Source organism: Charadrius vociferus, unplaced genomic scaffold (assembly GCF_000708025.1).
Source record: "Charadrius vociferus isolate BGI_N301 unplaced genomic scaffold, ASM70802v2 scaffold51, whole genome shotgun sequence".
NCBI lineage: Eukaryota > Metazoa > Chordata > Aves > Charadriiformes > Charadriidae > Charadrius > Charadrius vociferus.
This window is the reverse complement of record NW_009646939.1, coordinates 1,458,347-1,485,874: the sequence shown is the minus strand read 5'-3', so window position 1 is coordinate 1,485,874 and position 27,528 is coordinate 1,458,347.

Here is a 27,528-nt window from a genome sequence, read left to right as displayed (position 1 = left end):
TGGAGGTGGATAACAGAGGGCTTCATATCCTTTTCTGACAGACTAGACCTGATGAAGAGACAGTGTTGGAAATGGAGTAGCTGTTCTTAGCTCAAGAAGAACAGGTTTCTTTTTGCTAGAAATTAAATTTCAGTCCAGATTCAAAGAGAAAAGGAGCATCAGTTTGCCTAATCTTCCTGCTGCCCTATACAGAATAAGGTAACGGTCCGAAGTTAAAAAGCACCTCTATGCACCGCACATAGGGGATTTGTTTGGCAGAATGTTCACCAACTCTGATAACATTTTAAAATAATTTTGTTTTGTAAAAGCTTTTTCTTCTGTAGTTGCCTTGTGCAATTCAGGAGGAAATCTCAGCTGCTGAGAAAATATTATCCTGGGGCTCACATAGACCTCATAGGAAAACCATATTTGGGAGAAATCACTTGTCTGTCGATGTTTAACATACCTGAGGTTAACCACTTTAAGGCATCTTAGCAGTTTGGTTTTAACTAGCCAGCATTAGTTATTCACAGGTTAAAAGATGTTTTCTGAAGACGACTAAGGTTCAGCCTCTTCAGAGGTCTACAATTTAACGAGAGGTTATGGCTTGTCTCTGGTCAAAAGCCAGAAAGCTTGGCTCCTTTGAGGCTCTATAATTCATAAGTAATTATAAAGAACAAATGAGAAGGATTGGAATTTCTTCCTCACTGGAACAAAACTCATTTTGATGTTATAACTATAGTTACAAAAGTTTTCAAAATCCTCACAGGATTTGTAAAAGCGCAAGACATTATTCATCCTTGTACCTAATGAAAAATAAGAAAGGTAGCTCCAAACCAAAATAAATGGCAATTTTCGGTGCATATGGAATCCAAATTGAACTGGTTTAGATACAAAGTAAAATTTCTCTTTGTAAAATGGATGGGAGCTGTAAAGTAAGATGAACGAGAGAAAAATGCCTTTGTCCACAAAGTACTCCTTAGCACACAAGAGAACTGAAGCCTGATAGATCTCCATCAGCTTCAAAGGGTCTGGATGAGGTGCACAAGCAACACTGATCCAGTGTGAGTAAGACATTCATTTAGGAGCCAGGGTAAGTCAGGTTTCTCTTCTTGAGCCTGCTACCAAGCTAGCACATTTTTCTGACAAGCCAGGTCATTTCTCAAGCTCTTCTTCTCTCCTACGTTTGGCCAAATTAACTTCAAGCTCCCTGGGAAAGACATGGTCTTTAAAAACAGCATGCAGAATCAAAAAAGTTCCCAATTTCAGTTAGGAATAGTAGGTACAATGTAAACAAACAACCAAAGTTGCAGAACTGGAGCCAGCAAACTAATTAATTCAAACTTTTACAGTGTCCTTTTGAAAATGTGCTCCAGAGAGGTGACTCTCTTGGACAACGCAAGAGTGATTCTATTGCCAACTCTCAGAGCTACAGCCATGAGGAACCAGAGATGGGCCCTCTACAACGGTAACCGTTCCTTCTCTCTGTACACCAGTTAACTTGGTGGGTTACAAACATCCAGCAGGAGCTTATAAACATGCAATTTTAAAAACTGAATCAGTCTGTCACTGGAAGGAAGAAGTATATAGAACTTATTACACAGTGGTTTTCCACCCCCTTTGTATTCTAGAAGGATTGTAATTATTCCCTGTTGCAGGAGCTGTACGGTAGTAATCCCTCTCCTCCTACATGCTTCATTTACAACTTGAGAGCTAACAGCCTATTAAGTTTTTAATAAATTACACTAAAATATTGTGGCACTGTTCTAAAAATAAAACCTGGAGATGAGTTGTTAAGGAATATGTTCCTTCCATGCATAAAACTATCCCTTAGACACATAATTTTTTTCCCAAAAATGTCTTGGCTTATAAACATCTGTGTCATAAATACTTCTCAGAAAAGCACTGGCAGTGAATTTGTAGTATTAGAGTCACTTTTTTAAAGGAGAAAGCTTTTTCCTTTTCACTATTAATCTCTTACCCTTTCATCTCAAATTTAATTCATCTCTAGGTCTTTACAAAGTCATGAAATTATTCATGTGCTAAGAAGGATAAGGTAGTATGAAAGAAGAAAAGAACTCACAAAGATTTGATAAATGTAACAGTAAAAATGCTGGGAAGAATATGGAAAATACAAGACTTTGATTCAGTCAGGACTGCAACATTGGCCTGAGCCATTTTAGAAAGTTTTAAAAATAATGCTTCTCGTTTTGCATTCATAGGACTAATTTTGATGGGGAGCTCAGGTAACAGTGGGCAGTGGAGTGTTCTCTACCTACCGTCTTTTGTATGCTTAACACTGGGTGCCTGAATCCATGGTTAAAATATTTAATTAAAAGTCGTTTACTTTTCAGGCATTTTGAAGATTCACCTGCTTCACTGAGAATCATAGGAGCTATAAATACCTAGCAGCTCTAAGACTGAGCAACATTTACTTCAATCTCTATATGTGGTCCTGGAAGTCTAACATTAAGCCTACAAGCTTCAAAAACCTTAAACTTCATATCTGAATTTTTTCTGTCCTTTTCTGTCTCTCACAATCATCTTACAGCACTGCAGAATTTGTAAAGAAGAGAAAGAGAAGGACAGAAGAATGAGAAGATATTCAGATATGAATGCCAAAGTCATTTACACATAGAACATGCTTACATATCGAATGGCTTGAGGAAAGTGTTCACAGATTTGGTTTTGATGCATATTAATCAAGATGCACTCTCAAAATGGGGGAAAGTTGTTCTTGTGCTGATTGCATGAACACACCTGAAGTTTCTAAGCATTTAATTAAGCATATAATGTCGTAAAGATGGAAAACAAGCAATATATTAACAATACAAAATCTTAAATGAAACAAAAAAAGAATTACTGGTGCTTTAAAAGTTTTCAGAGAGGAAAGAAAAAACCTTAAGCCATACATAAGAATTCAAAAGACTTTGAGAGTACTGTTCTTTGGGTCAGACTGCAGCTGTTCAGGTATTCTGCTGCAGAACACGGAGTATACCATTGAAAAGAGTAAACTAGAATATAAAATTTTCAATGCTTGTCACAATTCTTTTAGTTCAGTCCTCTAAATATTACATATCAGGCTTCAAAATCTGGATGTTTTTCTTATAAATGTGCTGAAGAAACTATTCAAAACCAGGGGTCTTGAGGATATATACATACCTCACCCATATCTTAATGAAACACATTTCTGAGGATGATCACTGGTAACTGAAAGTAAAAATAGGGATGTTTTGTCCAGCACAGCCACCTGAGAATAGTTTACATGAAGAAATGCATTTCTTTCAACATGTCAACAAAGAAATCTATTTTAAAGGAACCCTCAGCCATAAAGAACTCCTATTACTGTTAGAGCAATCGCTAGTGGCAGGAGCTGTCTCACTGAAGGTTCCCCACATCGCATGGGAACAGTGGAGCCTTAAATTTCCATTTTACCATGTGTCTATCGGAGTCAGGAATAACAACAGTGGCACAGCAGGGGAGAAACATAGGCACTCTGGACAGCAAGTGACCAAGAAGACCTCCCCTCATGGCATGCCTAAGCCTTTTCAACAAACCACACGTCTTCATACGTCCCATGAACTCTCAGGTTTTGTTGCTCCTGCCTTTTCCTTCACCTTAGGTGCTTCCCTAGTTTATCTCTGCATGGTTGACAGAACTGTTCCATGACCACCTTTACGCTGGGGTTTCATATGTGCTTTCCAGCAGTCAAAGACCCTGCTGATCACCCGGTAAATTTTGCTTTGTGCTGGGAACTGTTTCAGAGCATCTTTGCAGAGTTTCCACTTCACCTTGCACCCTGAAACAGCTGCTTGGGCAGTTGTGTATCATCCAGCCATCCTCCATCAGGAGAGGTCTCCGCAAGCAAGTTTTCTTCATGTAAGTTTGAGTGAGTGCTTTCATTAAGAAGATCTGCATGCCTAAAAAACCGGGGACTTTTTAACCAAGAAACAGATTGGCTTACTGCAAGAACTTATCAATACATTATGTGGCTCAAATAGGTCCAATTTAGTTTTGAATCACTGTGTGGGAGCCAGATGTACACCTTGTGAAAACTTAGTGGTGTCAATGAAATTATTCTCAGAAGTATCTTATGCCCAGCTCTTGGAAACAGAGAAAAAAAACATGATTGTAATGGTACAAATAAATGACTAAATAAGACTAAAAGCAACTGCAGGAAAAGTTTTTATTAACTATGAAAGAATATGAGATATAACAGTAGCAAGATCTTAAATTCTTTTTCTATCTGTTGTTAAATAAATGTTCTTAACTAAGTACTTAATCTTGTAGTTGGGTTTTAATAAACTGGTATTAGGGCTGTTGTTATTGTGTCAGCATCATGATAAAAATCCAGGAGGCCTTTCCAGAGATCATCACCGTAACAACAAAAGGATAAGGCTTGATATTTTCTTAATAAACAACAGATAAGATACCAACTTCCCTTGTAGTTAGAACCTCCCTCCTGTCCAGAAAGTAAACTCGTTGCTTCATTATAATTAGGACCCTTGCAGATTTCTTTATAATTGCTAATTACTTTTTAATCTCTCTGGCAATAAATAGCTTTTCTAAACTTAATTGATTTCACTCACAAGGACTAACAGATTACCCAGGATTCTGCTCACCATCTGTCATGTAAACATGGGTAAGGTAAAATTTTCCTTGCTTTTTCCTCCTAAATTACCTCTCTTTTCCTTTGGAATTGTTCAGTCCAGATTTAGAGTAGCACACAGGAGTTTTGGGTTGGATGCATTTATTTGTAAAAGAACTTTTCAGAAATGAAACCTACAGTGAACATCAGCGACTTTCAGTAAGTTGCAAAGGGTTACATTAAGCTAAAAGTTTCCGTGAAAAGATAGTGCAATTCTTATTCTTAAATGTAAAAATCCCTAAAACTACAATCACGTTCCAAACTAGCAAGGGATTGAATTAATTCATTACTATATTTCTCTGAATGAAGAAAACTAAAATAAACTATGCTATTTGTCTTCTTCTGAACCGTGCATTTCAGGGAGAGAAGGAAAAGAAAAAACTCATGTGTTTCCAAGCTCAAAGGTTGTGACTGCTTTGTAATGAAAATTAATTGTCACTTAACTTACAAGTCTAGGAAGTGAGACTTTTAAAACAGATGTCTAATCAAAATCGTTTGCACTGTCCCTGATCCAATTAGAAAATTATCTCCTTGCCATCGTAGCACTATATTTCTGTTTTTATGAAAGTGTAACCAGTTAGAGCCTACTGGATCTCTTCTTTATAGCTGGATGAAAGTATTTGAACAACTGCATTAACAAAACAATATAATAGGTCTTTTTCAAGGGCTATTAATTCAGCCATGTAAAAGTCAGCACTTTTTTTAAGTGCATTTGGTCGCAAAACATACTGGAGGATTCCGATTCACTAATGCATTACTTGTCTGCTGGTGTGACTCCTGGAAATCCCCTGGTCAAAGCAGCTTTCCAGAAGGCTTCCACAACATCCTCCGTGTCCTGGCAACAGTATTTTCCCTCACTTTGTCAAGGAAAAGAAAAAGAAGGTCTTTTTTCTAAATGCGACTTGCAATAGAAGTGTGGAAGTATTTCAGCCAAATATAAGAGGTGGCCAAGGTATCTGCCTTTTATTTGTTATTTAAAATAAATATCGAGTGTTGACAAAACAAATAGAATATGGCTGTTTTCTCTAAAAAAAAGAAAATGTAAAAATATGTATTGTGCTGAAGCACCTGAAACCTGGCATGTGAATTCTGTTATAGTATATTGATTTCTTTTGATTGTTTTTGTCCACAGTGTGTTATATTTTTGTTTACTGTAATAGGAAAAAAAATCATTTGCAGAGACAGTTTTTCCTTCTTTTAGTATCTTCCGGGGGGAAAAAACCCTCTTTGTTTTCCATCCACTTGCCATCCTCCTTTTGCCTACCATTAGCCGCTTTCATCCCTGCTTGCAAAAGGTTCTCAGCCATTTTTACAGGGCCAACCTCCTAAACAACCTCTGCCCATCAGTTTCCTACAGGTTCAGGTGTTTCACTTTCTCCCTTGACTCTTCCAAACTTCTGGAAAGACCAGCCCATAGCTCTGCAATACAAATCTCCATCAAATCCTAGATTTGCCTCATCAGTCCTGAAACACAGTAATTCAATTTGGAGGCAATCCAGACTGCGCTGTATTTTGTGCTGTGTTTTGTGCAAGAAGCTTCAGATCAGTCAACGCCAGATTTTATTCATCTATTTCTATTACATGTCAATAAAACAAACAAACAAAACCCTCTTAAGCAATGTGCAAATTATGCTGTCTGAGATTGTTAATATTACAGAAGGCAGGAGTTGTTAATGGCAAGGCACGCTGGCATTGTTAGAGAGCATTTGTCAAAGTGAAGATGGACTGAGTGGCAAGGAGAGAAGTTTGGTAAAGGAAAAATAATAGAAGTTTTAAGCCCCCGTTCACATTTTATAGATCATCCCAGATCAGTAACAACTGTAAGACATTGGCAGCTGATCTTTATTTTGGTGACATTAATAAAAGAGGATGGCGAAAACAGCTGCACTTCTAGTGGATATCTCCTAATGGGTATGAAGCAGCTATATTAATTACCTTTGACATTAATTGCCAGACACAGCATTATGATCAGAGAAACGAGTCTCAAAGAGTGCCATTCCCTGGTTTCATGTTGAGGAGAGTGCTGGGCCCGGGTGATGCACTGCCAGGCTACTCCTCGGGGACTCATAAAGCCCTCCCACTGTCAACCAGATGCAGCCGCAGGGTGACAGGTTTGCAGATGCCCGTAAGCAGGTCTTTAGCCTGTTGGCAAGCTCCATCGCCACTGAAGATACAAGAGAGAAAGCAAGCACACACCATCCACCCTGTCGCGATGTTAAAGCAAGTACAAGTTACTCAGTGCATCTAGTACAGTTGCTGATATTTGCGACAGTCGCGTAGGGATTTTCCTGGAAAGGACAGATCAGCAAATGCTTTGGCTTCTTATTCACTTCCAGTAAAAAGGGAGGTCCTAAATGTGGGTGATTTTGTTTATAATGCGTCACACTTCGAGGTGTTTGGCTGGACGTTGGTCACACTCTGAAACAAACAGAATCCAATGCGGTCAGGTGGCAACAGGGCAATCCTTGGAAAGAAAGTAGGTGTATTCAGGCTGTGAAATTTGGAGTAATGGTTCACCCAGCCTTGTGGCAGCAGTGTAAGGAGTCGGGCTGGTAGATGCTGAGCCTGGACTGATAGGAGCAGGGCTCCTTTGTCTCAAAACAACCAACCTGAGCGGCACTTGGGAATCTCTCACTAGAGGTGTTGTGCCATGTCTTGAACTCGCAGGATAGACAACAAACGGTCTCCATGTGTGTATGTGCACACATGCAGCAGTAAATAAATGTTGTGATTTGCAGCTCAATTCTGATGTAGCGTCTGTCCCCTCTTTCATCTGCGTGCCTGAGTCAACTACTTTTTAAGCAGTAGCAGCAAGCTTCTCAGCTCAAAAGCAAGGGATTTTTCTTACGCCATTTAAGAGTTTCCAGTGCTCCCGTCTGTCCTGTAACTTCCTCACTGCACGTGGAAAATGGAGGTTTCCAATCTATTTGTCTGGTTCTATTCCAATGCTGAATTCAACCTTGTTATTAACCACCCTCTAGGAATTTACAGTCCTACAAGACATCAACCAAGAGATCCTAATGGTTTTACAGGCCCGTGGCTATATTCTGAGACTTTGAAGTTAATCATTTTGCTTGAACAAGGACTTCAGAAATGTTAAAGCGTTTGGTTAAGAACTGCAGACACAGAAACAAAAAATACAATGTCCCTACATACCCTGTGTTCTCTTGAAGACAAAGTGGAAATACTTGCCTCATTCTTTTCTCTTCCTATGCAAATGTCTGCGGTTTCACGAGGTTTACATTATTAAAAATTATCCTCGGAGGCAGAAGTTGTAGAGCCAACTGAATGCGGCTCATTTTCAAGTCAATGAGTTTCTATTTGAAGAGCCAAGTCATACAAGTTAGGAGAGTGGAGTAAAAAAGCAATAATCTAGTAATAACAAAGTGGGAAGAAGTATGAGTACTTATTAAGCCTCGCTCCCTCAGGACTGCACAATTATGTCCGAGTTTTTAAATATGCTGAGCAGGCAAAATTTTAACAGATTCACACAGTTAATGGTTTACTGAATTTTGCACTTGTGTGAGTAGTACTTCAGTATGTAATTTATTTTTCTTAAGCTGCAATTCAAAAATAAAATTAATTTAGGGAAAAGTAAATGCAACACTGTATTCAGTCAAAAAGAATGTGTATGTGTTAGTGCTGTTACTTTTTCAATTTGCTTTGTCTTAAAGGAGGATCATGAGTAGTTTTTCCCACTGCAGTTAATGCTGGAAGGATTAAAGGAAAGAATGAAGAAATGAGCAGAAAACAAAGGACATTTGTAAAAGACCAACTAATATAATCTGTCCATGGAATTCTAGCACTTATGCAACACAATGTTTGTATTCAAAAGTTTAAATTTCCCCTTCTCTTTCTGAATTTATTTTAGGAGACATTGACCACATTTCAGCTTTAATGTAACCATTCTCAACCTCAACAATTGCCAGCTTTAATTATTTAGTGCCTCCCTGTCAGACAGCTGAATCTTAGGAGTTCACCCTCCATTACTTCTTCAATAAGAAATCTTTAAACCCCTTCTTCTTCTACCCTTCTGGCCTCCAGTGGGTCTCCTCAGCCTCATCACAGACTAAAGTCAGACTTTAGCCAACCCATAATCAGTTTCTTCCAACCAGTGATTTTATATTCGGTGCCTTTTGATTTATAATGCCATTCAGTGTGGCACCTGCCTCATCTCAACCCTATTCAACCTCCACCAATGGATTGCTGGGCACTTGTTTATTCATCTGCTCCAAGAAACGCGTTACCTAATGGAGAGTTGCAATTCTCCATTTCTTAAAGAAAGGAGTGAAGGAACCCGTTTTTCTTTGTCAGCTGCATGCACATACATATATGCACATAAAGATATTTTCATTACTCACTACAGGTTTTTCCAATCACAAAAGCTTCTCTGTCTGGCTGTCAGGAAAAATTTATGTTCTCACATTACCCATATTAAAGTCAGCTTTGACTTATTCGCTATTAACGCAAATGAGAACGGATTCTCTTTTTTCCTCCAGATTTTTATTTCCTATCTCTCCTAGCCAAGGCAAGAAAGAGTATATGGGGAACACAGTACACACAGGCAAAAGAAAATTTAGTCTAAAGAGACAAGCTTGGTCAAATGCCTGTCTGAACACCACCAGAAATTAGAAAAAACAAAGAAATTAAAAATTAAAGATACAGTCATGCTTTATGTAATGCTGATCTACCAGTATTTTTCTACTTCCGTGTCTGTTACTGGCTCTCTCATCTCCCTTTGCACTCTTTATAAATTTGCTAGATGTTCATGTAGAACATATACTTACAGAAGTGTATTTTTCTAGCTCCTGTACATCATTTTGCCCTGTTACCCAAGGTAAATTCAAGAACAAATTCCTCTGGATCTGCCAGTAAAATTTGTGCTGAAGTTCAGACCTGATCCTCAGATCACTATAAAAAAGGCTTGGAGCACAGTTCTATGAACTCTACAGCTGGGAAAGTTAAAAATCAGGTTTGATTTTGAGGCTTGATTTCTTTTTGGTTAAAAAATAAAAATCTTCAGTATTTTTATATGTATATAACAGGGAGAAAGACAGCTGCTTGTCGTATTGTAAGCAGTCCTGCTCTGTGTGGTTGCCCTAAGACGTCTCAGTAGTCACTATGGTTAACTGTGCTATACAGCACAGGCTAGAAAGACCATGCTGTTAATAACAGGGGTATCCCTCCAACCCCTTTAACCTGTTGAGCAGCGTGCTCAGCATCTGCATTGGCATCACAAGACCTTTGGCACTCCAGCTGACATCAATACCAGTCCTGCTGTTGACTCCAAGGATCGGGAACTTCACTTCAGACACAAGTCAGAATTTTGCTTTCAAAACAATGTTTTTTTCTGTTAGCTTCAAAAGGGGTTTTACCTTCTCTTTACCTGTTGCTTTCTTCCTATATTTTTCAGTAGAATGACTAAAAATAATAACCTGGTTATTAATAACTAATGCCCCTGAATACAAGCGGAAATGAAATGAAAATTGAGAGATCTTTTGCATTAGAGCAAAACGTGTTAGGGACGGTTTCCTTTGGAGTGCATTTGTAACTGGCCGACTTTGTGACTTAAGGGCAGGGAAGACTTAAGAAATAAAAGGAATGTAAGTCAGGCAGGGAAACACCACACTTGAAAGTTTGCATCTCATTTTGAAGTTATTATCTGTTTCCATGAAACAAACGGCCTTGATTAATAACTTCACAGCAGACATATAAATAATCAGTTGTTTTGTCCATAATGTGAAAAAACTAAAGAGAACTGAGCAACAAAAGTCTGAGGAAATACTAAAAATAGCATGGAGCTGCGCCAGTCAGTCATGGGACCAACAACAGTGCTAAGTGTTGTACAAGAGAGTATGAAATAATTCCTTCAGTAGATGCAAATTCCCAAAAGTTTTGTAAGGTATCAGACTTTTTTTTTCTGGAAAGACATTATGCCCTTGAAAAAAAAATAATTATATTTGGTACTGGCTTTGAAGCAAACAGCTTCCCCTTGCAGAATTAGTTTTCCTTGCATTTTGCTCAAAATCAAATTTTATTTTCAAGACTGTTTTGCAAACAAGCAAATGTTTGTGAAATATTAAGGACGCGAGTCTTTGTGTATAGGCAATATTAATGAAAAAAGAAGCTACCTAAGAAAGCACACGTTTTAGCAAACACTTTGATTATGGAATTAAATATATGCGACACAGGTCATACTAAGTTTCCTGGTCTTAGCACCACCCTTTTTAGCAACTGGGCTGATTCCAGGGGATGACCACGGAGGGATTTCCTGTTCCACAAGGTACAGTTTCTGCTAGAAGGAGGATTCTATTTCTTCCTACTTAAAAAGCTGCCCAAGTTCACTAAAATATAGATGAGTACACTTGTATTTTTCTGCACATTATTCTTATTTGAATGAATAACATGAAGCAAGACACAACTGAAAAACAGACCGAGGTTTGTTCAAAACCTGGCCAGATTTACAAACATTGATATGAATGAGGGTTTATTTTAAAGGCTGTAGTACAACAGGAGGACACGGGGGAGTCTAGAGGCTCAGAGATGCAGTGTGAGGTTCTGCCTAATCAAATGTACAGTGCATGCCACTGCAAATAACAGCAATGTCCTGGTAAAAAGAGGCAGTCTTTATGCATTTCTATCACAGAAAAATCCAGGTGAGTTACCATTTACTTCGTTAGCCAGAAGCAGTTTGGTTCCATCTCTCTCATCTTAACTTTGTCAGCCTCTATATCCTGGTTGTTAAAACACAATTCTGCCCTCCCAGTCTGCCTTGTTTATGTTGCTTTAAAAGCTGTTCCTCAGAAATCATCTGCAAAGATTTAAATGTTTCTATTACTCACATGCTTCTGAGAACGCCGCCTATTTGTCGTATCTTTTAAAGATCTGGGGTAAAAGATTAGTGATACATAAAGAAATGGGAATGAGTTATCTCACAAGAAGAATAGAATGTTTTTTGAAAGGAAAATAATTTCTAGGAATTTTGTATTCAAAAGGAAGATAGTTATATCAGTCATTGCTTGTGTTAATAAATTTGAATTATTTACCACACACAGAGTGCTATTATCAATTCGCTAGCTATCCAGCATGAAAGTAGTGGTAGTGAATTTCAACACATAGAGTTTTGTAATCCTACTTTGAATTTACATAAACCTTTATAAAATCAGAGAGGAACTACAATGACCTCCAATTGCACAAAACAGTTCAGATAAAAAGAGGTTGCTATAGCTCAAATCCCTAATTTTCATCCACTTTGCTAATAGTAAAGGTTACAATTCTGACACATTTATTCACATTGCAAGTACCAGACTGCACATGTTGCTCTACTGTAGAACAGAAAGGCATAGTCTTGATTGAAGGCCAGATGCTGCAATGAACATCTGGTTACAGAGGAATTTTCACTAAGTCTGCAGAAGCATGGTTATAAATAGGTCGTGCTCAGCATAAGTCAAGCAAGTAGTTTTTGCCCCATCAGGCATAAAAAGAAGTATCGGTTCACTTTACGTTCTCCATCTTTCTTTGGATAACTCACTTGTTAATCCAATAGAGGCATCATGCAATTCACTGCATTTCTTCTTCTGCTTTTATTGCTGTCAGTCCTAATAATAGAAGGCTGTGTTTTGCTGTTTCTTTGGATCGTTACTGAAACACATTTATTCACTGCTGTCTTAAAGTTGACGAACAGGTGTATTCTTAAATCTTAATTTAGTTTTCAGTGAATCACTTGGATGCTTCTGAGTTCGGTCTCTCACATCCACTCCTTCATGTCACCCAAATTTCCCCTGTGCTGACGGAACTGCAGTACCAGATTAATTACCACATATGAGTTTGCTTTGCTAGTAAGTCATGAGTTGAGGAAACTAGGATGCATAAAAAAAGTGTTGTTATAGTTGTGATAAAGCAAGGACTGTAGGACAGGCACATCCTTTTATTAGATCAAATTAGCCTAATTGTTTGTCCCAACTGTGTTACCTGATTTAATACCATTCTCCAAAATCTTTGTCTCTTTGTCATACGCAGACACACACAGAGACACACACACAGAGTACTTCTTTGTGCCTTGCACGTTTGTTTCAAATGAGGATTTATTGGAAAGGCATTTTTTTATTTTTATCTGAGAAACTGAGGGGGGAGAATAGGTAAGAAAAATGATCAGGAGGTAACACTGAATTTCCCTGCAACTGAGCAATACCTTTAGTTACTTTTCAAGACTGTTACAGAGTAGATATTGGTACATGCAACCAGCTGCTAATTTCTTTGTGAAATGAGTGGTCCAAGGTCCAAATCTATAGACCTCTGAGCTTCATAAATTGGGATCATGACAGATCTTGAGCTGCTCTGTGCTGATTTACATTCTCTCAGGCTATTCTATGGTTGAGATGTTTACTGCATGAATTTATTGGTATGGTGTGACAGCTGGGGAGAAATACATGGGAAATGTTGGAAACGTTAAGAAACTAGTCTGGAAAAAGACCTGTGAAGAAAGGATCCAAATCCAAGGTTCTTTCTGAAGAAGAAAAGTGATAGATTTGATAAACCAAGCCAAGAAACAAGCTTGCTAAAATACTAGACATAATTAGGGAGGCAGGAGATGGACATCTAATTTAGTTATGATAGACATACATGGCCTATTTCACAACCTCTTGCTCTAAAAGTGCTGTACTCACAGCTAGAAAAGGACAGTAGGAAAACTCCTAGGAAGAGTTGCAGGAATACTGTCTGATTATTGTACTCAGAATAGTTTTAACAGTTTTGAAGAGATGATCCATAGGTATCTGAACTTTGTTCTGCAGAAAAATGACAAGGCCAACCTCTGAATAATGAATAATACAAAAAACCCTGAGAGGCGTATAGCTTTGCAAGGGCAAAATTAATTTCAGCTTATCACATCTGAATGAAATCACACAAGTAGAGTATCTGGGAACACATCATAAAAATAAGTGCTACAGATGTCTTCTGCAGACATTTCCCCACATTTTGTGCCCCCGACTAGGATCTGGTTCCCCACGTATAACAATGTCCCTAAGTGCCCATGCCTCTGCCACTAGTTGTTACTGTTTCCTTATTATAAATTCACCCTGATGAATTGTTTCCAAACCCTTTGGCCTGAAGGAACCTCTGGATGCTATATTGTATCATCAAGAGGTAAGACAATTTAAAACATTTTTCTATTAATTCTCAACTAAAAATATACCCTATTTCTGAGTCTGACTATATACAATTCAAGAAATTGGGCTGATATGTCTTACCCTCACAGTCATCAGAGAAGTTGTCACCACTGAAGGCCCGCTGCTTTTGAAACGTTGACAAGCCAGTGAAGATTTTTTTGTATTTTTCAGTCTGAGACAGTGTGTCCAATCTCAATCATTATGTTTACCATGCATATTAAAGCAGAGGTCTTACCAAAGGAAGAAGATACTTAGTATGCAAAAGACTAAGGTGAGTTGCTGGACGACTGAGCTGGTGGTTCCAAAGTAGGTCCCAGGTTGATAAAATTGTAGAACAAAATGGGATACTCATGATGCTAATGGAAAAAAAAAACCTCCAGCCCTCAACTTGGCTATTATGATCATAGGATCAGGCCAAATTATCAACTGGAAAAAGTAATTCAAAGATAACGGTTACTCTGGGCCCTGGGGAAACCAGTCTGGCCCAACTGCTGCCAGTGCCAAAAGGAAATGGCTCATCTGAGAAAACGAATGCTTTTTGTAACCAAGGTTGACATTGGCAGGGCTTATACCATCCCACAATAATGCACTGGATATAGCCAAGATTAAAAGGATTTGTAAAGCATGATTTACGTGATAGGACAATAGAAAATGCTATTTACTGCTCACCTATTTAGCCCCATTATTCATTAGAGTAACACACGATGTTTTCTTTGAAGTCCAGAGGAGGAAGAAAGGCTTGGACAGATTTCATCAAACTGTAAACTCCCCGCCTATGTTCCATGCACATCAATGTTGCTTTCAGATCACTTCGGCAAGGCTCTGAGCACACCCTGAAAGGTGTTCCTTCCCTCCTTCCCCAAGCGTGCTTAGACTCTGCCTTCCCCCACACTGCGTGTGCCTCTCAGGCCATTCATTCTGAGCTACCTGATGCTTCTCTACTTTGGTTGCGCTGTATAATGCTGATTGCAGGTAAGGAATGACAAAATTGTTCCTAAATGCTATGTCTACTGCCAAGCAGCAATCAGCTCTAGGGAGGGACTACTGCTCCTTCATTCGCTATCCTTTTCTCCTATGGCAGACATGAGATTGTGCTCTTGGTTTTCACAAGCTCAGGAGGATCAGGCCAGCACTGTACTTGACTGTGGGAGCTCCAGTCCAAAGCCACAGGACCTGCAACAGTTGCTGTGCCAAATCAGCACCTACACAGTTCCTCTCCACCATGGCGATGGGTGTGATTGTCATCCACATGATGAAACCAAACTGATCCTTTCCGGCCTTTGCAGATCACTGAAAATCCCAATGGTTGTGACGAGATTACTTCCCATGTCATGGAGGCCGCAGTAAGTGATCTGCGCCCAATCTGTGCAACAATATTGTCATGAAGATGATGGCTTTGCATTGATAAACCAGAAATGCTGAGTGATACATGGCCTAAAAGTTTCAGGAATCCCTTTCCCAGAACCAGTCCGCCCTGGATAATTATGTTCTAGGGACTTAAATGCCACTTCATCCTCTAAGCCTCCGTCTCCTTGCTACTCCTTATTAAATAAAAGGCCTCATATTTATGTAAGACACATACTGACAGACATTATACACACATGCTACATGTGTACACCTTTTTGATGTGCTTTGAGGTGAAAGGCAGTATATTAATGTGAGATTACTATCTTTTCTTCAATAAGAAATCAAAGGGAAAAAAGATCAAAAGGTAGCGATTTCATATAAAAACACAATGAGAGGTCTCTGTCTTCATGTTTTGTCTACCAAGTTATTTATAACCTGTAATTATTACTGCCCTTTCCACAATATAACTAGGTTGCACAGTGTAGATTATTAGAGGGATTATTCCATATTGGTCAAACCTTAAGGTCCTGATTAATTCCTAGTACAAGTGAAATGATTAAAGTCAGTCACAGTTTTATCTACAGATGGAGTAAAACCAGACTGTTTTCTCAGCACCTGGCCTACTGCTTTATTTCACAGTTCTATTGTCATCTTTATCTTCACTGCTTTATCCAACATACAGCATTTCCACTTGCTTTGCATGAGAATGAGACTAACAGAGATGTGTCATCCCTTGGAGCAGCTTTGCCAGGACCAGCTAAGAGATAACACAGACCAGCACTGCCTTTTGGTAACTGCACATTGCTCCTTTTTCCAACAGACCTAATTATGAAGTATTGCTTAAATTCCTGCTTGTTTATATCACACTGATTTCCAGAGAAAGTTGCCTAAGGGTGAAAAATGAGAACTGACTTCAGGTTCTGATCTGGCTTCCAGCAACCACCAATATTTAAGCAGTAAACGGAGAGATACCATCAATGGCAAAATGCACTGAAGTGAGACTACACAATTCCCCATGCTTTAAATTCAATATCTTGGTAGCAATAGACAAGTTTATCCCTACATTAAATATAAAGTTTCAGTTTGCATTGCAGATTTATTGAAAACGATGATGGGAAGCAAAGCATGAAAAAATGGAAAGCAGCTAGCGGGAACTGCTTCGTTTCTGGGAATCTAACAACAGGGTACGCAATACCTACATTTCTGAAGTGAAAGTTGAGGGAGATAAAGGGAGTTTGACCTGAACCAAGATACCAGATCCATACTCTGAAACTAAATTTGGTGTTTTCCTTCCATATCCATACTTGCCTTTTACTTACAGAGTGTGCTGTTCCAGAATTCGTCATTCCAGTGTCATCATATTTCTTTGACTCATAAGGAGAGTTGGATGTGAAACCAGATTTAGATTTTTCAACTCAGCCCAACACACAGTGCATGGCTGGTATAAAATTCCATAGAATTTACCTCTCTATTTTAAATATCTAAACAGACTACATTCCACATGTATTATAAGTAGAATAAGAAAGATAAGCAAATAAAATCTTGGAATTTTACTACACAGAAATACTTTGAAAAATAAATTTTCCATCTGCAGACTAGCAGGCAAAAAAAGGAATTAATTTTTACTTCTTTTTCAGTGGATGCCAAGTGTTTCATGCATTGCCTATAAGCTGCCAACTTTGCCTTAGTCTACATACTAAGTGAAATCTGATCACCTTAAAGCTCAAAAACATATCACAGGACAGAAGTAATAGCTGTAAACCAGGACAGATGTCCTTCTGATGAAGTGATGCCAAATTATAATTCTCTCATCTCATGGTCATACAGACACTAATAAAAAATGCAATGACCTCCACTGCTGTACCCAGTAAAAAATGTAAGATCTGAACAGTCAGCGGTTAATTCTGAGCAATGCCAAGTGCTGTTTTTAGAAGATGGTTACGTATCATTCATTTCTCATTCCTTGTTGTATCGTTGTGCAGACATCCCTGGCATTTTACCAAAAGCGCAGGTTTATGCTGGATCTCCCCTAGGGATTAGTTTTAGTTATGGAAGAAGGAACGGAATCTGTGCTGAACATTTGTAACCCACTGATACAATGGATTGAAAAAGTGACTCTAACCATATTGGTTTCATCTTTTGATTAAAGGAGATTGACAGAGAAGCAGAAAAAAATCTTAGTGTATTGCACTCAGAGAAGAAAGAACACGTGACTGACAATGCGATAGGAAAAGGGGAAGGATTAGTTAGTCTGGACTGCTGAAGTCATGAGTATCATCCCATACTGAACCACTGAAACATATCTATACCATACTGCATATTGCATATGCGACATAAATCACAGAAAATATCTTTACATGTTCATTGCATTGTTTAGAAATCTTTTTGAGGGAGTAAAAGATTTCTCTCTAGATGCAGCACTAACTGTAAGGACAATGCTCAGGTCCTGTTCTCCAATAAACTATAGTATTTTTCACATTCTTAAAAAGTAACCTGTGATTAAAACCTATTGCCTCTACAAAGGAAAGCCCTTTAATGAATGCTATTGTACAGCTGGTCAGGAAACAAGAATGCATGAAAAATTCTGAGATTTCAGTCTTTGGCTGCTGTCATTATAACAAATTGCCAATACTTTCTCAGGAAAAAGAGAGACATGCTGAAAGATTATTTAAGTCAAGGTAAACAACACCTTACATGTGAGAGGCACAGTTCCACTGTCCTGCCGTTCTTGAGTTGAAGAGCAACTTGAGTCTCCCATATTCTAAACAAGAGAAATCTAACCATTCATCACAAGGGTTCATTACTCTGATGCCAAGAATGGTGGAGTTCTTACACAAAGCACAGTAACTGCATCTGGAGAGTCTGAGAGACTCTAGTCCTGGAAAAGCCAACCATGTCAGTGTAAGGCGCTCATAGGATATGTCAGCGCTTGCTTGAGTCCTTGCTCCACGTTCAACCTACTGATGATTTAACCCGAACTATTCTTATGCCAGGCAAGTGCCTTGGTTAGTGGCTATTAGCTGCTGTGGGATCTTTTTTCTCCTCGCGTGCCCCTGTAGCAGAAGCCCATATCCTGTATTTAAAACACTCCAAATATTTTTTTCATCAAAATTGGCACATTTCTATTTTACTGTTTCTTTCTCAAAAAGTCAGGATTTTTAAAAAAGAACCCCTCCAAAATAAAAACTTGTTGACTAATTTCAGTGATGTATTTGTTATAGGAAGGTGAGGAATTCTTTCAGCCCCCCATTTTAGACTGGTGAGATCGAGGGATCTAGTTTTTAGACAGTCGTGACATTTTTAAAAAGAGGAAACCCATGACCTGCCACTTTGGAATCCTGTTTATCTTCAGCTTCACCCAAATGTGCCTTTTCCGTAGCAGGGAGAACAGATAGTTTAAAATTTGAAGACATACTTATGCCATAATGATCTTTTCCTTAACAAGCAGTTTGAAATAGTAGCACAAATGTGAAGGAGATGCAATCGGGAGGAATAGTAGGTTAGGCACCCTAAGGCCAATGTATTTCTCACCTAGTGCTAAAATTTGTTGTGCAGATTGGACAGGTAATCCTTGCAAACTTTCACAGGTACTGGTGTACCATTAGCAAACACCACCCTCATTTTAAGAGGCTGCTTACGTATGTGTGCTAGGTATCAGAGGGTTCCTGTTTGTCAGAAACATACATTTTGAAAAACATGAATGACAGTATAACAGAAGTTAGAAAGGGACGAGATCTATGAGCTTCTGCAACACATTCTCCTACTGAGGATTCATTTCTTTCTTCTAATTTACCTGAAATGTTCAGGTGTGTTCTGATTTTAGCATTTTGAGAAACAACTTTTTAAGAATATTTGAACAAATTGACTTGCTTTTACAACAGTGAGCTATACGAGAAGTGTTTTTCCTTAGAGAGCAAGGAGTCTAAAACATCACCAATCTGTTCCTGTGTTTGGAAATCATTTACCTACCACCTGGGAACATTACAGACTGACATATGGTACTGTCATTGTCTGCCTCCTGGCAGCTAGTGGAGGGTATCTACACGAGAGCAAAGTTTAGCCTAGTTAGCACTAAAGAACTACTATAAAGAAGAGAAACATATTTTTTTTCGAAGTGGAAATTGCACTCTTAAATAATTCTTAAAATACTGAAGCAATAATTAGAGACCAGGAGGGATTGAGCTTGCTACTACTATTTTTAAAGCTAGGGACTTAAATAAGAAACAAAAGAGAAGGACAATTTAACACAATAAATAATTCAGCAGCGGAACTCATGGCCACAGGAGAACACATTTATGAAGAGATTAAAAAAAAAGGACTAGATACATTCATGCAAGAAAAATCCTTAAATGGCTATCAAGTATTATTACAGATGCAAACTCCAACCCAAGAGGTGTTCCTAATGTGTTGAACTGACAGAAGTTGTGAGGATGTACTGATAGAAGTGTGACTATATGCTTGTAATATTTTAGTACTCTCTCTAAAGCATCCACTATTAGACATTGCCAAAGATTCTGGGGAAGGTCCCCTTCTTGTCTGACCTGCTGTAGCTGTTCTATGTAAGAAATGTGATTTACAAAATCACCAGTCAACATGTGAGCTGTTAAGTCTAAAGGACTTATTTGTGTATTTATGTATTTAGTCATGTACTTTTATTTATGTGTCTGAATACAGGTGTAAATGTCAGATTATAGGCATTCACTTTCAAAACTTTTAGCTAAAGGACTTTTAAAGTATGATACATCAACTAGTTTTGTAAAAAATGGATATATGGCACCATATATGTGATAGTTATGACAATTTTATACAGGCTCAAAATGTTATTTCAAGACCTTTTAAACATCCTGCAGTCTGCCTTTTATGTTAATCAGCCTACATCTGCTCTGGTTGCAATAAAGGAAACTTAAAATGAGAAGGACATTCCCAATCTACAGCAGAATATATTTGCTAAGCAGTAAATATAAGCAAGAGTTCAGCTAATATCCTCTGCATCATCATCTGCAAATCTATGATAGTCACACATAACCTCTTTTTCTTTTTTTTTTATTAAACCGATGGAACTAGATAAGTCACTTGCATACACCTGGGGAAGGAATGACATTGACAACATAGGTTTGAAGTCCAAGTGCATGCTAAAGGTTGCAGTTGGTAACCTTGCAGCCAGTCTAAAATTATGCAGATGGATTAAGAATTTACTAACATTTCAGATGAGAAGAGTTTATTGATTGTGAAAGACTGGATAAAAGATGAATGTGAAGATTAAGTTCCTGGAACTTATGCGATTTTGTTGGTGAACAGCCCCAAACCATGGGGCAAAAAAATACTAGAACGGAATCAAACAAACCTTTCGGATGGGAAAGCAACTGGTCCTCCTCTTCTGTATGGTAACCCTAGGTGTCTTTAGGGATCACAAGCCTACTAAGGATGCAGGAAAAGCTTAGTCCTATGCAATCTGCGTGATTTTTTTTTACTTGTCCTTGGGCTCCCAGCTCTTAGAAGGACTAATGAAATAACCATTCTTTAAACTTTTAAGGAAATTTTATATGCTATTTGCCTAAAGAAACCTCTTCGGAGTTATTTTTCATTGCTGCTTCACAGTGGCAGTAAGACGGAGGCAGAAAACATAACTCCCTCCTTGATATGTAACCCCTTATCATGGTTAAACACTAGACAGTAGTGTAGTATATCTCAGCCATATAACCCTTAATTTCGCCACTCCCCACAACAGCTCTAACTCAGCTGGAAGCTCCACGTGCTCTAGTGCCTGGTGGAGATAGCAACTGGTTTCTGAAAACCATACAGCAGCATAATATGGCACTGTGCTGTGTTTAAGCCGATGCAGGTCCACAGTGAGGGTGTTGAAGCTTGTATCAGTGGTCTCTGCAGCCCAGGTACGCCCTGCTCTGTTTAGTGCTTCTCACAAAGATGCCTCCATTTTGAACAGTGATGACAAACCATCTCCACTGCCACTGGATTCTGACTAGAAGCCTCTCCACAAGAAAAAAACACCGAAAAGCAGGGTTACAAGGCCAGGTTCCTCATTGGGTTTGATCCAAATAGCTCCAGTAGTGTCAGCAGATCAATGACCATTTGCATTACCAGAAGATAGAGCCTACTGTGTGTGTGAAGAAGCTACCAACTTTTTTTCTTGGAGGGACATAGTGCTGCACATAAGGAATTTGTGGTTCCTGAAAAAAAGACCCTTTTTTTCTTCTGCTTGATCGCACTATCCCTCAGTGCAGATATAGCCTTAGCCTGCTCTTTCGTGACCATACAACGTTGAGTTGGACTGGGATTTAGATTGAGAGCTGATAATATTACCCGGCTCCATCAGGAAAGAGATAGGAGTTAATCAGCTAATGAATTCTTCCATTATACAAGTAGTGCATAGGGAAAAGTATGCAATGGAGTAGAAAAATATCCTCCTGATAATAATATAATCTTATAGGCAATATCCTGTAAAAAAGAACTAAATGACCCCAGGCTACACTCCTGTGTGTAGTTTCCCTGAGGAAAACAATAAGGCAAAACACTGAGTTTAGAAATCACTGATGTTTAGAAAATGGGACTTTCTGTTTGCGTTTACATCAGCATCCCCAGAAAACACTTTGAGATATGCAAGAAAGTCTTTTCCTCTACATTTAACATGTGTATTCAGCCCTTGTGCATGTTTTCTTAACCTTGATTTTCTGTGCAGACAATAATCCATAACACGTAAGTGAGAAGACTCCAAGGTAGTAGTTAAATGGAAATGCTAGCTTATTTTTCTAGGGTTAATAGCCTCCAACACATTCAAAAAGTTTTCCTTCTGGATTGTAAATATGGACCATTTCATACAGAGTGGTTGCAGGGTGACGGCAACAAGGAAAGCAGCCTGGAGCACAATTAAGGGAAGTTGTCCTTATTTCTTTGCAAAAGGATTAATCTTCCTACCATCACTCAGGAAACAAGGCTTTAAAAGTGGCACTGGGGGAAGGGGGAACCAAAACCATGAAGGAGTGGGGAAAGAATGTCTCTTCTTGTTAAATAAGAAATCCTTAAAATTTGCCAATGGCAGACAACCACTTTATTGTCACATTTTATTTTCTCCTTTATATTAAAGCACCAGATTTGCAATGGCAGCCACACAAGCAGCAGATTTTATTGTGGCCTAATATTGAAATGTTGGTAATGGAAAAGCAGGTGCTGCCACGGCGCACTGTGAACAACAAATCCATCAACTATCTTTTACTTTACTAGGTTCTTAGTAGAAGGCTTATAGCTGTCAGCAGGTCTCACACCAGGGAAATGTCATTGATTTCAATTAAATTATTCCTTATTATACATTGGTGTAATTGAAAGGAGGTTTAGCGCCTATAGTTTCCTTCTTCCATCTTGACAGTATACCCAAGTTTTACTTCAGTCTCCTGCAAAACAATGGAGACTAAATGCGTTAACATGTAAGACCAAAAGAGGGAGGTAATCAAAGGGGATGCAGGAAATAAAACCACTTTTATGCCTTAAGAATCTGATGTGTTAAATTGGGAGAACAGTAAGATTTATTTCCCTGTGTCATATCATCCAAAACCAGTGTATCTTTCTCCAAATTTGCAATTTAATGCTAAAAACGATTATTTACTTTCCACCTATCCTCATAAATAATGGACAAGGTCTAATTTCCGGTTCAGATTGCTGATGTTAAGATTAACAGCAGTTTACTTGCTTTGGTATGCGGATGGGGAAAAGCCAAAGGACTCTCGTTATAAACAGAGATTGTGAAATCTTTTCCCTCTTGCTGTTGTTGCTGCAACCATAGCTTTGGATGCAGCCCTGACACCTGCCATTTTTTTAGTTATTTAATAGCTGAACATGTTTAATTGGACACAAGATGAAATTTGACTTCAACTCTTATGGAGAAGACAGGGAAGCAGGAATACTGGCACATGCACATCTGCTACAGAAATCCGTTGCGCACAGTTGCTCTGTCACCTGAGGTGTGCAGGACTAATACTTATTCCTGACTCCAAAAAATGCAACTAGTTCAAAGGGGTTGCATGAAATGAACTGGTAGTCATGTCAGAGGACTTTCACTTATCCTCACCTAGCAAGCCATCCATTGCCAGAGGAAAAAAAAAACAGCCTGACTTCTTATTTCCTGCAGGAGGGGAAGGTATCCTTAAACTCTCCTGTTCTTCATGACACCAGAAAAGCATAGCTTAGGACCTTCAGTGCCAGCTGGTGACACAAGTGTACGTTTCCACTTGATTTGTGCTAGTTTATACAAGGAGGAAAGGGAGAAAAGAATCAAAGTTGTGGGAGGCTTTTCAAGTATCTAATACAAGGAAGATGTTTAATTTCATTTAATTTACAGCACTTTGAACAGAAAACTAGAGAAACAATGAAGAGTAGAATGCCATCTGCATTTTTGACAAGACTGATGGAAAGATCATCATATTTGACTACATTTGATGACAACGTGATTGACAGCCAATATCAAATACTAAAAACCCCAACAAAAATGAATCCTTTTCCCCTTCCCCAAATTAGAAGGCAAGTCAGAACTCTGATTTACATTACTTTTACACAAAGCAATGTACGTGTATTACTTTCTGCAGGTTTATTTAAATATATGTATAATATAACATTACAGATTTGTAGAACCAGAACATAACACAGTGCCAATTGAAACCAACTCACTTCAGCTATTGTAAATATTCAAAATTGGATATATGCATATATGTTCCTGTGGAACATTTCCATCTTCAAGGCTGGAAAAGATATTTCCAAGATATCTTATGAGAAGACTAGAAATCTCTTCATCTGGGGCTGAGTGGAGCTTGAAATGCCCCAAACCTTGACTTGAGATGTATAAATAAACTCAGCTTGCTCTAACAAAAGATCAAATTTAAAAAAAAAAAAAAAAAGCAAGGAGGCAGGTAGTGTATTGCCAATACATGTTTTCTGCTGACGTGATCAAAAGATTTTCCAAAATTATTGCCCCATTTACTTAAATTAATTACTTTGAGAGGATATCATGGATATCCTTTGTACGTTTCAGGTATTTCTAAATAATTGTGTTTATTTTTGTACTTAAAAAGAGAACAATTGTTTTCTTTCACTAAAAATAATTTATTATTTACTTCGCTGGAGAGGATTTCCTTCATCATTACGAGGGTAAAGGGAACGCATAACTCTCACCAGCACTGAAATTGGTTCAGTGCTCAGTAGATCTTAACATTCCTATTTATTTTGAAATGATAACAAATTTAATAACATAGCAAGGAAGAATAAACTACTAGAGGTTTGGTCATCCAGCCTTTGTATATAAGAACCATTCTGGAGTTAACAAGAATTGCACAAATGTAGTTAATGAAATACCTTCTGCAGAGAAGAATGGAGAAAATCCACCTATGCTCTTTTGCCACACGTATTACCTCAATAAACAGATTATCTGAAGAGTCCTTGTCATCTTTGTGTTCTCATTCTACCCTCCTCCCATCCATTCAAATTTCATTATTCCTAAATTTAGGTATGGACCTGGACTTTCTAACGGGAGTCCTTGGTTTATACTATAATCAACATGCCTTAAAAATAGAGACCTCTTCCTGACAGGGCAATACGTTTGCTGCTCTTTAGCACTGCTGTGTTCTATAACCATGAAGTAGCAATACTGCAAAGTGAAAGAAAGGAGCATCGAAATGATAACACATTATTAAGTGGGCACTGATCTGGACTTCCCAGACAGGTATGTGTCACCTGCCTAATGAGATCAGAGTATAAAACAGACCCAGAAGGTCACACTATTACTGAAGGAGCTGGTCACATCACAAAAAAAATTTCAAATGAAGCATCATAAATGCAACAAAATTAGAGAAGTGCACTCCAGGGAAACAGCTTCTGTCAGCAATAATGGAAAGATAAAATGGAGGTGGGTCTTTTAATGAGGGAAGGAACCTACACAAAATAGAGGGGCGTAAGCCTAACAAAACCTCACCATTTTCATTTGTCTGCTGGAGCTGATGCTTAAACCATCCCTTCTGGACTTTGAAAAGAGGCAGCAAAATGCTGAGGTGGTTTGCAGTAGCTGCCTTTAGCTTTCTTTAAGCTTATCTGACTGTATTCCTTCCTTTCCAAACATTTTTTGAAGTCAGAATTAAGTTTATGTTTACATATATTTTGATTTGTTGATCTTCTGCCCATAGCCATATGTTCTCTTATGACAAACCTGCCCAGTGGTATTTGAACTGGCTTCCTATATTACTTTCTCCAATCTAAAATCCTATTATAATGTTATTTTGGCTTGTTATGGCCGTAGAGAGGCTAGAAACTTGTGTTTCAGAAGCTATTGAGTCAGGAAACCTTGATGTCATTGCAGTAAAAGTAAATCACAGGTAGAATGGGAGCTGTCCTCATTTAAAGTTAAGCAGCTTCTCTAGTTTTCTCCTAACAATATTTTTTCCATGATAGCTCCCAGCTATATAGTCTCACCATAATTTAGAACTGCTGTATCTTAGATGTCCACTAAAGAGGTGAGGGAGTACATAACGAAGGTGGATTGCTGTTACTTGGTACAAACTACAGGCTTTTTTATGACCTCTGAGGGCACTACATTTAGAATAACAGAGTGGATGGACCCAGAATGTCTCTTCTTGTAGCAACCTTTTGCCTGTTTGAAAACTGATATTATATTGCTTCTGAGTACTCTTCTCTAGGCTATTTTTCACATCTTCCTTGTGTAGACTTCAAGGGGGTTTTCTGCTGTGTGTACGTGTTTGGCGGGGAGCTGGGGGGAAGCATTTACTTCCATTAATTATGTAGTACTATTGCAAACCTACCCTATTTCAAATTTGTATACATGATATAAAAATATATCAATTGTAATGTACACTTTAATATGGAAATTCTCTGTACCATGATGCCACCCACTCAGTGAAAGGATATTGTTAGTTTACTTGTTTCACTGAGGAAAAAGTGGAATCCAATACAAAATGCATTTATTAAGGCTAGGAAATAATATTTTAAAATCCTAGAGTGGATGTTACTCACATGACCCTCCAGATTTACACTACAATCTTCTTTTCAAAATGCAACATTACTAGGTTGCAATCTTTTATATTTATGTTCTGTAATTATAATGAGATGAATATTTTATCCTCTACCATATGATCACTCTAGGCTGTTTAATTTTAGTCCATGAACCATGTTTTAACTAATACATTAAAATGTAAGATATCATCCAAAATTACTTGGGTTTTTTAATACAGTGATATATGAAGTGTGAACCTTACAAGGCACTTTCACCTCCATTTAGTGTGAAATCCCAGTTCTCTCCAAGCTTATCACATTGTAAAGATATGACAAACTGTATAAACATTACATTAGCACAGAGAAACCTGCAGAACTAAAAAGGTTTAATCGCTCAGAAAATACGTGCCTGTGTGCAAATGCTGTGTATTCCTGCTTTGTTCCTCCCGATGTTGCTAAAATCATGTCTCGCTTTGGCAACCTCCACTATCCAAGGCAGGAAAGATAATGTCATGGAGCTGGTGCTCTTGCAGCAAGACATTTAGATGCTCCAGAACACCTCCCACTGCTCCATTTTCTTCCACCCATTGGCTCTTTCACTTCCCCCACTGTTAATTCTTCTATCTCTTTTTCCATTACAGAGGATGGCAGAAAGATTTGAGCCTCTTTGCTTATGCAAGCTACAGCTCTGACTGCTTCCGTGCCTTGTCATGGCACACAGGGTCAAGCTCAATGAATGGGAGCATTGCTTTGACAGATTTTAGGACAGTAAGGAAGATGACAGTGTGTGTGTCATGTTCCTGATAGGAATAATTGTTACACACCTCTGCAGTTGATTGCGTTTGACTTGGAAGACTCAATACTTTCTTGCCGCGTGTCTTAAGATCTTAACTTGAGTATCTCTGCAGAGCACAGCCTCTTAGTAGTTTTAGTCTAGTCTTCAATATCAGCACCTCGTCTGGATTAGTGCTCGAGGTCATCTCCATGTAGAGCCAGAGACTGCAGAGACGACTTCCCACTCTCCAACATTACAGTTACTTGTATACTCTCCTTGTTAGATCAGTCCTATCTTATCACTGGCCTCTTTCATCTCTGCACCTTCAGGTGGGACAGATGGTAAAGAACACTGGCACAATTGTATAGGCTTAAAGATGCCCTTCTGTGTCTGGAGTGAATATTGCAGATGCTTTCAAACTTGCCCGTTCAGCACATTTAAGTCTGTGACCATGACAGAGAAAGAAAATCTGCATTCTTGTATATATATTCCAGTTGGTGAGGAACCTGGAATGCAGACAGCCAGAGGACAAAGTGCTCTCCTTGATACTGGCACTTACGGACTTCACTGTACTAAGCTGTTTCAATGGAGTATGGCATATAACCAAT